This window comes from Carcharhinus amblyrhynchos, chromosome 13 (assembly GCF_965287045.1).
Source record: "Carcharhinus amblyrhynchos chromosome 13, sCarAmb.v2.hapA, whole genome shotgun sequence".
NCBI lineage: Eukaryota > Metazoa > Chordata > Chondrichthyes > Carcharhiniformes > Carcharhinidae > Carcharhinus > Carcharhinus amblyrhynchos.
Window position 1 is genome coordinate 61,950,591 of NC_137336.1, and position 12,964 is coordinate 61,963,554.

The 12,964-nt window shown below is 43.5% G+C and overlaps 1 long non-coding RNA gene across 2 annotated transcripts in view; it reads left to right on the forward strand.

The window, feature by feature from the left end:
• Positions 1-11,735, forward strand: part of LOC145351552 (uncharacterized) — a 44,280-nt gene extending 32,545 nt beyond the window's left edge. Inside the window, exons 1-4 of one of the 2 annotated variants that reach the window (XR_013888426.1) lie at positions 4,054-4,256; positions 4,976-5,053; positions 8,048-8,104; positions 10,096-11,735. This is a non-coding gene — a long non-coding RNA (uncharacterized LOC145351552). Of the gene's footprint in view, positions 1-4,053; positions 4,257-4,975; positions 5,054-8,047; positions 8,105-10,095 lie in introns of those variants that run through there. The other variant, XR_013888427.1, reaches the window with a different exon arrangement.
• Positions 11,736-12,964: the final 1,229 nt, after the last annotated feature.

The window sequence follows — 12,964 nt, forward strand, 5'->3', positions numbered from 1 at the left end:
GTTAGTATGCTCTCAGCTTTCAGTCAAAAGGCTGGTTACAATCCAATGACTTGGACACGTACTGAGGGGGTGCTACACTGTCAGATAAAATGCCTTTTGCATGAGAAATTAAACTGAGACACTGTCTACCCTCTCAACTGGATGTAAAATATCCCATAGCAAACTTAAAGAAGAGCAGGGTAGTTCTCCTTCGGATACTGGACAATATTTATTTATCCCTCAAACAACGGCATTAGGAAATATCATCTGATCATCAGTATTTGCTGTTTGTGGGATCTTACTTTGCACAGATTAGCTGCTGCATTTGATACATTTCAATAGTGATAATGCTTCAAAAGTACTTATTGGCTGTAAAGTGCACCGTGATTCATGAGAGATGCTGTATAAATGGAAATCTCTCTTGAAATTGCAATCAGGGTCAGGGCAGGATTAAGAATACTTGGGATCAGATGGTACATATACTGATGATGTCTGAATGCCCTGAATTAATTTCATTGCAGAATGAAGAGAGTAACGAGGTCTCAAAGTATCAATGCTCTTTTTAAAATTCATTCACGGGATGTGGGTGTCACTGGCCAGGCCAGCATTTATTGCCTGTTGCAAAGAAAATGGTTGTGAGCTGGCTTCTTGAACCGCTGCAGTCCTGGGTGTGTAGGTACAACCACAGTGCTGTTAGGGAGGGGGTTCCAAGATTTTGACGCAGCGACAGTAAAGCAACGGCGATATATTTCCAAGGCAAGATGGTGCGGCTTGGAGGGGAATGACCAGGTGCTGGTGTTCCCATGTATCTGCTGCCCTTGTCCTTTAAGATGGTGGTGGTCATGGGTTTGGAAGATGCTTTCTAAAGAACCTTGGTGAATTTCTGTCGTGCATCTTGTAGATGGTACACATTGCTGCTACTGTGTTGGTGGTGGAGGGATTGAATGCTTCTGTAAATCAAATGGCCTGTTTTGTCCTGGATGCTATTGGACTTCTTGAGTGTTGTTGGAACTGCACTCATCCAGGCAAGGAGAGAATATCCCATCACACTTCTTACTTGTGCCTTGTAGATGATGAATGTGCTTTGGGGAATCAGGAGGTGAATTACTCACTGCAGGATTCTAAGCCTTTAATCTGCTCTTGTGAGGTGAGAGTGACAGCCCTTGACATGAAGGCAGCATTTGACTGAGTAAGGCATCTAGGATATCCTAGCACAGCGTTTATATGGCTAGTCCAGTTCAACTTCTGGTCAGTGGTAACCTCAGGATGTTGATATTAGGGGATTTCAGCAATAGTAATGCCATTGAATGTCCAGGGGCAATGGTTAGACCCTCCCTTGCTGGAGTTGGCCATTTCCTTGTTCTTGTGGGCCGTGAATGTTATTTACCACTTGTTAGCCTATCTGGATATTGTCCAGGTCTTGTTGCATTCAGTATTGGACTGCTTCAGTATTTGAGGAATTGTGAATAGTGCTGACATTGTGCAATAATCAATGAACATCCCCAGTCGGGCACTTTGATGGAAGGAACATCATTGATGAAGCACCCAAAGATGGTTGGGCCTAGGGCACTACTCTAAGGAATGTCTGCAGTGATGTCCTGAAACTGAGATGATTGATCTCCAATCACCACAACCAGGTATGACTCCAACCAGCAGAGAGATTTCCCCTGATTTCCTTTGACTGCAGTTTTTCTCAGGCTCCTAGATACCTTACTCAATCAAATGCTGCCTTCATATCAAGGGCTGTCACACTCATCTCATCTCTGGTGTTCAGCACTTTTGTCAAAGTTTTGACCAAGACAAATGCGATCAAGACTGAATGCTCCTGGCACATCCCAAACTGAGTGTCAGTGATCAGGTTATTGCTAAGCAGGAGTCAACTGATAGCACTGTTGTTGAACCCTTCCGTCACTTTACCGCTGATTGAAACCGATGGGCAGTAACTGGCTGGGTGGGATTTGTCATTTTTTTTGTGTAGAGGACTTAGCCAAACAACATTCCACACTGCCAAGTATATGCCAGTGTCATAGCTGTACTGGAACAACTTGGCTAGGCAGGGTAAGTCCTGGAACACAGGTTTTCAATATTATTGCCAGAATATAGTCAGGGCCAATAGAGTTTGCACTATGCAATATCTTCATCTGTTTCTTGATATCATGTGGAATGAATTCAATTTGCTGAAGACTGGTATTTGTGAGGCTGGGGACCTCCAAGGGAGGCTGTGATGGATCATTCACTTGGCACTTCTGGCTGAAGATTGTTACAAATAGTCAAGCCTTACCTTTGGCACTGATATGCTGGACTCCCCCATCACTGAGGATGGGCATATTTGTGGAACCTCCTCCTCCAACTGACTTATTTAATTAAAAGCAAAAACATGAAGCTGTCGGATTGGTCTCTGGGAAGCTCCACTAGGGGGTCCCCTTATATGTGTGGGGGCTTGTTGCCCTGTACTTATGAGGAATTGGTTGCCCTGGTTCTTTGGATTAAGGTGTGTAGAAGGGGTGGGGGGATTCCAATTTCCACGAGGGCGGTAGTGTGGAGGAAGATTTGTTTTAATGCCAATCAAGGCATCCCACCAGTATAACATCCAAAACTATACCCCCAGATTTACTGTGCACAGAGAATCTGGAAAGAACACTCGTCTGTGCAACTGGAGGGCTCTGGGTGACACTGCAGTTAGCACTGGTGCCTCACAGCGCCAGGGACTCAGGTTTGATTCCTGGCTTAGGTCTTTGTCTGTGCAGAGTCTGCACATTCTCCTCGTGTCTGCATGGGTTTCCTCCAGGTGCTCCGGTTTCCTCCCACAGCTTGTTAGGTGCAGTGACCATGCTAAATTCTCCCTCTGTGTACTCAAACAGGTGCCAGAGTGTGGCAACTAGGGAATTTTCAGTGTTAATGTAAGCCTACCTGTGACACTAAGTAAACTTAAAACACGCCAGGTCCATAGAATCCTAACAGTGCAAAATGTCCATTTGGCCCATTGAGACTGCACCGACTCTCCGAAATAGCATTTTATCCAGGTCCACACCACCACCCTATCCCTGTAATCTGTCTTATTTACTATGGCTAATCCACCTAATCTACAGACCTTTTGGACAGTGGGAGGAAACTGGAAGGAAACCCATGTAGGCACAGGGAGAACATGAAAAAACCGCACAGTGACTCAAGGCCAGGATGGAACCCAGGTCCCTGGCACTGTGAGGCAGCAGTGCTAACCACTGTGCCACTGTAGAGGTTTTCACTCACCAGCAGCACCGCCCCCCCCCCCCCCCCCACCTCCCCTCCGCTTCCCCCACAACCCTGCTCCAACTGCACTCTTGTTCCCATCCCCATTTTTAGATTTAACTGCGTAACTGCTGCTACTCCTGGTATGGCCTCCTGACTCTTCATACTATTGTCTCAGGTTGGGCCTGGGAAGCCCTGTGGAAGCTCTGAATTATGATCAATCCCTCTGCTCTCTGGTTGCAGCCTCTGGGGTGGCCCACATTCCCCTGCTGTTCCCTCTCCTTTCTTTCTGCTTCTTATTCTGATCACAACTGCTGCTCTTCCTCCTCCAAGTTCAATGTCCGAAGTGACTGGTGACAGGAGATTTGTATGACTCCTACCTGGCCACTGTGCTGAAAGTTCTTGTGGAGACCTGACCATGTTCTGACATGTGTTGCGAGTAAATGACCGTGCAGCAATCAGGAACATGCCCAGGCAGAGAAAGAATAGATCACTCACAAGCAACAGTCCCATTAAGAAGCGCATGCGTACGGCTGCGTGACATTCTTAAAGGGACCACAAGATGTAACACATAGGCTTGTGCATAGCAAACAAAATCGAGCCTCTGGACATTCCACAAACTAACGCTGGGAATGAGATTCAAACCCACATGCGCAAAGCACGATGGATTAGCAGTCCATCATCTTAACCTCTCAGTCATGTTGTCCTTTGTCTGAGAGATTAAGAATGTCATTGTCTGCACAGTGAGTGATTCAGGCTATAAAGCCTCTGTGGTTGGTATTGCCAGACAGTCTCTCCTTCAAGTATTAATCAGATTAATTGAGTCTGCTTATAGTTTCTGAATCAGACAGGATCAGGTATTTTCAGACCTGCATGGTGTAGGCCGATTCGATCTCTGCTTGAGCAGTTCAGAGGTGCAGCCTAGAAAGATCTATTTCATCCTCTGTTATGAAGGCACTGGCGATGGTGCAAAATTATTGAAAAGGATGGTGACAGAATCAATTTATATCAAAATAGCCAGGCCAGCCTTCACTTGTTTAATCTGGAAGGTAAGGAGAAGGATGCAGTATGAAACTAAATAACATCAATTTCTATTTCTCCCAGCATGAATAAGTCCAGCTTTTCCATAACCATAGCCGGTATTTTACGACCTGGTTCAAACAAGGCTCGTAAAATCCCACCCGAGGCCAACAGAGAATTCCATCCTGCGAGCCTCGCCTGGCCCCAGAATGGGGGCCGGAGTGCCGGTAAAATTCCGGTTCATTTCTCATATGTTCCAGGTTCTTGGTAGCAAATTGGGAAAAGGCTTAGAACATTTGGGATTGTACAGTGGTTAGCACTGCTGCCTCACAATGTCAGGGACCCAGGTTCAATTCCAAACTTGAGTGACTGTCTGTGTGAAGGTTGCACATTTTCCTTGTGTCTGCGTGGGTTTCCTCCCACAGTAAAAAGATGTGCAGGTTAGATGGATTGGCTATGGTAAATGAGTGGAGTTACTGGGATAGCGGGAAGGCCTGGGTGGAATGCTCCTTTGGAGTTAGTGCAGACTAAATGGGCCAGATGGCCTCTTTCTGCACTGTAAGGATTCTATTGTTCCATGGTTCTATTTCATTATATTAAAAATGCTGTTTGTATGCAGGCACTCAAAGAGCTTGATCATTGCATTGTCTTGTAAGCAAATGAAATAAAATTTGCTGTTTTCTGTGTGACTGCTAAGGTCTCTCTGTATTTTTATTAAGCCTATGCACTTTCATTTTTTTTATCTCAGAATGAATCGTCTTCACCACAGAAACAGAGTGTCAAGAATCGCTCAAAGTCCACTGATGAGGTTCTACAAGCCAAGAAGGTCCTGCTGTGTGAAAACTCCTCCAGCTCATTGAGATAATCTCTCTGTATAAATTCAGACAAAGGCTTCTCTTTATCAAAGTTCACACTCGCTTCCTTCTATCTTGTAGTTGCAAAGAGACAACTAAAGTTATTTTCTCAGCAATTTCTTTGCCCCTCTTCAATTGAGTTTGTTGACTCTCACTGGGATACTGTAGACCCATAGGATCCCTACAGTGCAGAAGGAATCCATTCAACCTATCAAGTCTATGCTGACATTCCAAAAGGGAATTTTACCTAAGCCCAGCCCCCTACACTATCCTCGTAACCATGTGTATTTACCATAGCTAATCCACCTAACCTACACAGCTTTGGACACTAAGGAGCAATTTAGCATGGCCAGTCCTTGCATACCTTTGGAGTATGGGAGGACACCAGAGCATCTGGAGGAAACCCATGCAAACACGAAGAGAATGTGCAAAATCCACATAGACAGCGAGCCGAGGCTGGAATCAAACCCAGGTCCCTGGCATTGTGAGATAGCACTGTTAACCATTGTGCCACTGTATGCCCAGTGTCCACATGTATCCTGTTAGCTCACCTAAGCAGCCATTCTCCATACATGAGGCTGCACAGGAGCATGTCATGTTGTCAATCTGTCCTCAGCGTGCATGCATTCCCACATGCACTTTTCAAAGGGTTAGGATGAACAGAAGCACCAGCTCTGAATCAAAGTCAGCAGGACCACTGGCAGCAAATATCGGCCATTGGCCCAGAGCAACAGGAGTACTGGCTGTGGAATCTGGTGTTTGGTTCATAGTAACAAAAACACTGGCTGTGAGTTCTCAGTATTAGCCCAGGATAACAGAAATACTGGGAGAATCTTCAAATTATTAGTCTAGTGTGATAGGACTACCTGTGTGTCCTTAGCATTGTCCCAGGCTCACAAGAAACACTAAGTTTCTATTGTCTAGGGTACCAAGGATAATTCTACTCATTTTTTATGTATCTAAAGAGCAGCACTGTTTGTTAAAGATACCATATTTTATTTCATGTTTTTCTTCACATTTTAGTAGAAAATTATTTTCATTCAATCACCATAATGAAAGCACTGCCAAATGCAGAGCACCTTACGGCATTCATCTAATTTCAGTGCACTATGGCACAGTCAGCGAGGAGAGCTCCTTTTATAGTTAGCTGTCTCAATGGCTCAGTGGTCTGGAACTAAATCAAACTGAGCAGGAAACCCTGGGGCCAGTCCATGATCAGTGCTGAGCTTGCTGATTCAACAACAAGCAATAGGTGGACCTTCCCAATTCACGATCCTGGTTTAATATGTTGCTGGAGGCAGTAGAACAAGCCAGCGAAAAGCTTTATAAATCCAACAGGCAGGATTTTTCACCTCCATTTTCATCAGGCAGGTTTGGTGATGGCAGTGGAAAACCTCACAATATGGGGCGGCACTGTGGCACAGTGGTTAGCACTGCTGCCTCGCAACTCCAGGTACCTGGGTTCGATTCCCGGCTTTGGTCAAAATATGCAGGTTAGGTAAACTGACCATGCTGAGTTGCCCCTTAGTGTCCACAGATGTGTATGTTGGGTAGATTAGCCATGGTAAATGAGTGGAGTTTGTGTGGAGTTTGTACATTCTACGCATATCTGCATGGGTTTCCTCTAGGTGCTCCAGTTTTCTCCCACAATCCAAAGATGTGCAGGTTAGGTGCATTGGTCATGACAAATTGTGCCTTAGTGTCCTGGGATGCCTAGATTAGATGGATTGGCAGGGTAACTATGTGGGGTTATGGGAATAGGGCTGAGGTGGGTTGTTATCGGTGCAGACTCGACAGACCTCCTTCTGTACTGTAGGGTTTCTATGATTTCTATGTCCAAAACTCATTTCATACCAATGAAAAGTCTTGACCCAATTGTCCCCTTCTCCTGCCAGTAACGTGACACATTTCCTAATGTTGAAGACTGGGAATGTCATTTCAATACATTAGCATCTCATTATTAGGCCTTGATACCTGAATCATTCTCCCTAACCCCACCCCTCCATCAAAAAAGATCATTCATGTCGGTATGAGGGCCGGCCTGCATGAAACACAATTGGTCTCTCAATGTGTGGACCTGGCGAGCAGACCTCCCAGAGTAGCTCAGTTTAGGCAATTGCTCGGGGGAGGAGGGGGTGCAATTGTTCGGAGGGGGGAGGGAAAAGGTCATGCTTGGACACTGCCCAGACATTGCTGGGGTTTGGAGGTGTTATGTAGTGGTGGGGCATGTCTTTGGGCGCTGGAGGAATTACAGGTGAAGTTTTGTACACTGGGACATCTTGTATAGATGGTGTTCCGATTACCTCCCCTCCTCCCACCGCAGCGAGATATTGTAGGACCCACCTCTTGTTTTTCCATTTCAAGATGTCCAGAAGAATACGCCGGACAAAGCTGCCATTGGTGTCGATGGCTTCAACACTGCTTTTCCTGCCCACAATCAGCCTTTGCCAATATTTGGTAAAATTCCACTCTATGTACATGCACATTGTGGTGTACCGGCTGCCCAATGCCACTGGCAGGATTAGGTTCCCATATGAAAAATAGTTATTTGAGTGAAATCCTCTCTTGTGCCAATAGCCATGAGCATAAATGGGAACCCAATTCAGATGAAGAGATTTTCTTGCATTCAATGGTTAATCTAAATCCATAGAATAATTTCAGCCAGTTTTATGCTTACGGTGATAAACAACTTGATGATAATGGGCAGTGAAGAGTGAAATTAGTCATCTTTCGTTTTACGTGCAGTAGATTCTAAGTGATAACAGCATCTTCAACCATTCGGAATGGATTTGGACATCTTTAGCCTCTGCTCCTAAATGTGGGGTTTGAGGTTTATTGCAGGTGAAACTCTTGACACAGAAGAGGAAAACATTTGCTATTGTTTATCTGACACATAAACACATTTCTCATCTAATCTAAGCTCTGGTGATCAAAGGAATAATTACTTTTTTCTTTGCACTTGAAAGGCTTTCCACACGCCTCAGATTTCCTTGCCTGGCAGACAAGAATTGGAGAATTTGAAGGTAATTGGTGTTAATGTGCTCCTCTGTTTGTTTGTTATTCGGAATGAAACCAGAATAAAACTGTATAGAATGTATAGTACAGAAACAGGCCATTCGGCCCAACAGGCCAATGCAAGGACTTGTGCCTAACAAGAGCCTCCTCTCATACTTTTCATTTCGTCTGAGCAACATAACCTTCTTCTATGTTCAGTATTATTCTTCAATAGTACATTAATGCAGCATTTCTCTCAGAGAGTATTGAATCCATGGAATTCTTTGCTACAGAGGGTTGTAGAGGTTGGGTCATTAAGCATGTTCAAGGCTGAGATAGACAGATTTTTAATCAGCAAAGGAATCAAGGGTTTTGGAGATAAGGTGGGAAACACAGAGTTGAGGATTATATCAGATCAGTCGTGATCTCATTGAATGGCAGAGCAGACTCAATGGGCCACCTGGCCTACTTCTGCTCCTATGTCTTATGGCTTTATCACAAACACAGTAAGAAGTCTCACAACACCAGGTTAAAGTCCAACAGGTTTATTTAGTAGCACAAGCCACTAGCTTTTGTTCTGTTGCTCCTTAGTTGAGAATATGGACTTTATCTTGGTTTCCAGAATGCAACGTTTGCAGAGCTGGTATATGAGGAGGTTGAGGACTGTGAGAGAGGTGCAATGGCAAAATCTCTCAGTGTAGTCTGTGTTATATGTTGACCTGAGTGGGTTTGTGATTTGTAGTCCTTTTGGTATCTTGTCTGCTTTCTTGCATCTTTGTAGAACTTGATGTCTGTGTCGATATGCACAATCTTCTGGGAGATCCTCTCCACTTGGAGCCGGCAGTTTGCGGTATCAATAGTAGCCATGATGTGGAGATGCCGGCGTTGGACTGGGGTAAACACAGTGAGAAGTCTCATAACATCAGGTTAAAGTCCAACAGGTTTATTTGGTAGCACAAACCACTAGCTTTCGGAGTGCTGCTCCTTACTAGTGGCTTGCGCTACCAAATAAACCTGTTGGACTTTAATCTGGTGTTGTGAGGCTTCTTACAGTGTTTACCCCAGTCCAACGCCGGCATCCCCACATCATGCTTTTCACAAACATCAGAGGATCAAGTAAGGAAAAAAAAACAAGTAATTACAAGCCTGTGAGTCTAACATCAGTGGTTAGGAAATTATTGGATAAAATTATGGGTCCTAGTCGCCACATTCCGGCACCCGTTCGGGTACACTGAGGGAGAATTTAGCATGGCCAATGCACCTAACCAGCAGATCTTTCTGACTGTGAGAGGAAACTCAAGAACCCGGAGGAAACACATGCAGACACGAAGAGAATGTGCAGATTCCACACAGACAGTGAACCAAGCCAGGAATCGAACCCGGGTCCCTAGTGCTGTGAGACAGCAGTGCTCACCTCTGGGACAATGCTGCCCATAATGAATTGAGGTGTGTTTTGAGCCTCTTCAAAGTCTTACAGAACCTTCAGCCTCAACACAATTGGTCTTATTCCTTTAAATGAAGATAATCTCTGAAAATTAAGTGTAACCAGTTAACCTCCATTGGTGTAAAAGCCTACAGTGTACTTCCTGTCTGCAGTAAAAACAATTCAGTCAGATCACTCGGTGTTATTGCATTTCACCTGCTATATATATTGAGTGGTAAAACCAAAATAGTCCCCAATGTCCTGTAGTGAATTTGGAGTGTATTGTTAAAAGTTACAGAGTAAATCTAAGTATGTTAATGGTTGCAGCATATGCCAGAGTAAAATAAATTCTAAAAAAGGAACTATGATGGACATTTTAGTTGAGTTGAAATCAGATGCTTATACATAGCCTTTAATATTTGATGGTGCTTCAAATTCAGGCTCAGATCTACAGCTTTCTGCCTTAGAAGTACATGTGCTGTCAACCGAGCCAAGTTAACACTTAACTAAGAAGCTCTGAGATCAAAACTGCAAGCTTTGTCCTTGGACTATATTGCTGTGCCTCATGGTGTACTGCTCTTGGCTTTTTTTTAACAGGAGTCTTGCGAGACTGCTGAAAGTGCACAGCTCCTTTCTGCCTCAGAAGATGAAGAAACATTGGTCGAGAAGATTCAGAATTGAATAGACGATGTCATTATCGCTGATCCATTACATCAAGCATTTGTTCTTTCTCGGACTGGAGAACCAGGCCAGTTGCATTGAATAACTTGTAACTAAGCCACCAGTCACTAAGCAGCAGGGGATTCAACTCCTATCAACCAAGGTTTACTTGTCACAACATACCTAACTGCGTGTCAATAAACATGGCTGTGATCAATTGTCTTGTCAATGCTGAGAGCAATGCTCCTGTCAGCCTATTCTGTTCATGGGTACTTGTACGCATATATTGAATTTTGTGTTCTAGTGGGCAACAGAATGAGCCATTGAATCAATCTGAAAATATTACTTGCACAAGTAACACTACACGTGCTGCTGTATGAGTGGGCATGCATGCTGAAAATTGTGCACCGCAAATTATCATCTAACATTTCAGTCTCCTCTGCAAAACAATGGAAGAATCATCAATAGTGTTCTCATTTTGTTTCTCAAGGGAGTAATTTTCAACTTTGTGTGCCTAGGAGAGATTCTCACTCACTGGAAGTGGTGTCTAGAAATTCCGGGGCCACTGCCTGTGAATTTTGTTTAAGTGTTTAGGAAGCTGTGCACAGTGTAATCCAGAATTTTACTTCTGCACTGCCAGCAGATTAGGATCTCCTTCAGGAGCTTGAAGTCAGAAAATATCCCTGAAATACCTCCATGTAGATGAATAAACTTGTGTAAAGATATCCTCGCTTTTGGATTTCACTGCCACACTCTGCATAATATAGCTAAATATTCAATTATCTCCATTCTAATGGTCTGCTGAAATTCTGTGGGACACAGATTTCTCTTGTTTGCTTTCAGTGTTTTCATGATGCTTAACCCTATTGATATATTTTTTTTCCTCATCTCTTTGACGCTATTTTCATTCTGCTCGAATCATTGCTACAACTTATGAATAAAGCTAAGAATTGGAGGATGACTGATGTTGTTATCAAATTAGCGTTTGTGCAAGCAGGCCAGTTTGATATATGATACTCCACTATGAGATATAAAGGAGATCCCATTCTAATTTTACGTAAAAACAAGTCAAATAATTTTGGTGTGGTTTCCTCAATGGTCCTTTATGGTGTGTAAGTGTTGTTGAAACAGTGGAATATTTTGGGTGACTTTCTTATAGGAATGGCAATGTGCAAGTGTCTTTGTGTTGTCAATGTTGTATCCAATCCATTGCACTGTACTTAATGACATTGATGTCCACTATTCCTGGAGGCATTGTGAGAGATTGTGAAGGTTCACCTTGGCTACTGCAAGTGAGGGATGCTGCCTGTAGGAGGCATTAGCTGGCAGCATTAAGTCACAAAGGTATTGATGCTTCATCTCTGAGGTTAGATAGATGAAAAACCTGAAGATAAGCCTGTGAGTTCCTTGGTGCCACTCTTCAGCCATGAGGAACCAATCAGGGAATCAGCATCCTGGAACGTTCCTTGTGTGTGAATCAGAAATAATAGGGCATGATTTCATGTGAACTATAATATTTATCATACCATATTCTTGAAAACATGTAATGGAATAAGCAGCAGGCAAGCTGTATTTCTATAAACCATTCCTATTAAATTTATGTTTCAATGTATTATGGCTGACTTGTTTCTTGAATTTCCAGTCTATTGTACAACTCTTGCCACTTTTTATCATTGTGTCAAATTTGCATTTTCAGAAACCATTGTCAATTGTTGGAAAAACCCATCTGGTTCACTAATGTCCTTTAGGGAAGAAAATCTGCCATCTTTACTTGGTCTGGCCTACATGTGACTCTAGAGCCGCAGCAATGTGATTGGCTCTCAACTGCCCTCCAAGAGATGCCCATGTCCCACTATTGAAAAAAAAACATAACACCTATTGACTTTTTATTAAGTTTGTGGATTCTAGAACAAGTGACTAACCATAATTTTAAAACTAGACTAACTTTTCAGAAATATAATCAAGAAGCAACCTTTCACATGAAAAATAGTGGAAATATGCAGGATTTGCCAATGGAGGGCAACATTGAAAACTGATGTTTCTAACAGAAAAGCAAAGTATTTTGGATCCTGGAGACTGGAAATGGAAATGCTAGAAATACTCAACAGGTCAGACAGCATCTGTGAAGAGAAATAAAGTTATATGACAGAATTTTCAGGCCTGCCAATATTGCGAAGGAAGGGTAAGTAAGGCCCACACACTATGAGGCCAGCCAGAGTGCCCTATTCCTGATCCCATTCCTGCAATCATCCATTTTAACTCCAATGGGTTTAGGAACTGAGAAAAGCCATCCATTCCCTTGAGGTGGACAGGCAATTAGGCTTGGTAAAGCAATAGCAAAGTTTTAGGCAGCACAGTGGTTAGCATTGCTGCTTCACAGCTCCAGAGACCTGGGTTCGGGTCACTGTCTGTGTGGAGTATGCACATTCTCTTCATGTCTGTATGGTTTTCCTCTGGGTGCTCCTGTTTTCTCCCTCAGTCCAAAGATGTGCGGGTTAGGTTGATTGGCCATGCTAAAAAATTGCCCCTTAGAGTCGTGAGATGTGTAGGCTAGAGAGATTAGTGGGTAAATATGTAGGGATATGGGGGTAGGGCCAGGGTGGGTTTATGGTTGGTGCAGACTTGATGGACTGAATGGCTTCCTTCTGCACTGTAGGGTCTCTGTAGGCGTGGAAAATCTGAAATAAATTATTTTAAATGCTGGTGATTTGGCAACACTATGGAGAAAAAGAGTTAACATTTCAGGTGAATGTTTCTTAGTCTTATCAATTCTTTACCATTACTGGAAGGGGTTTCATTAGAAGAG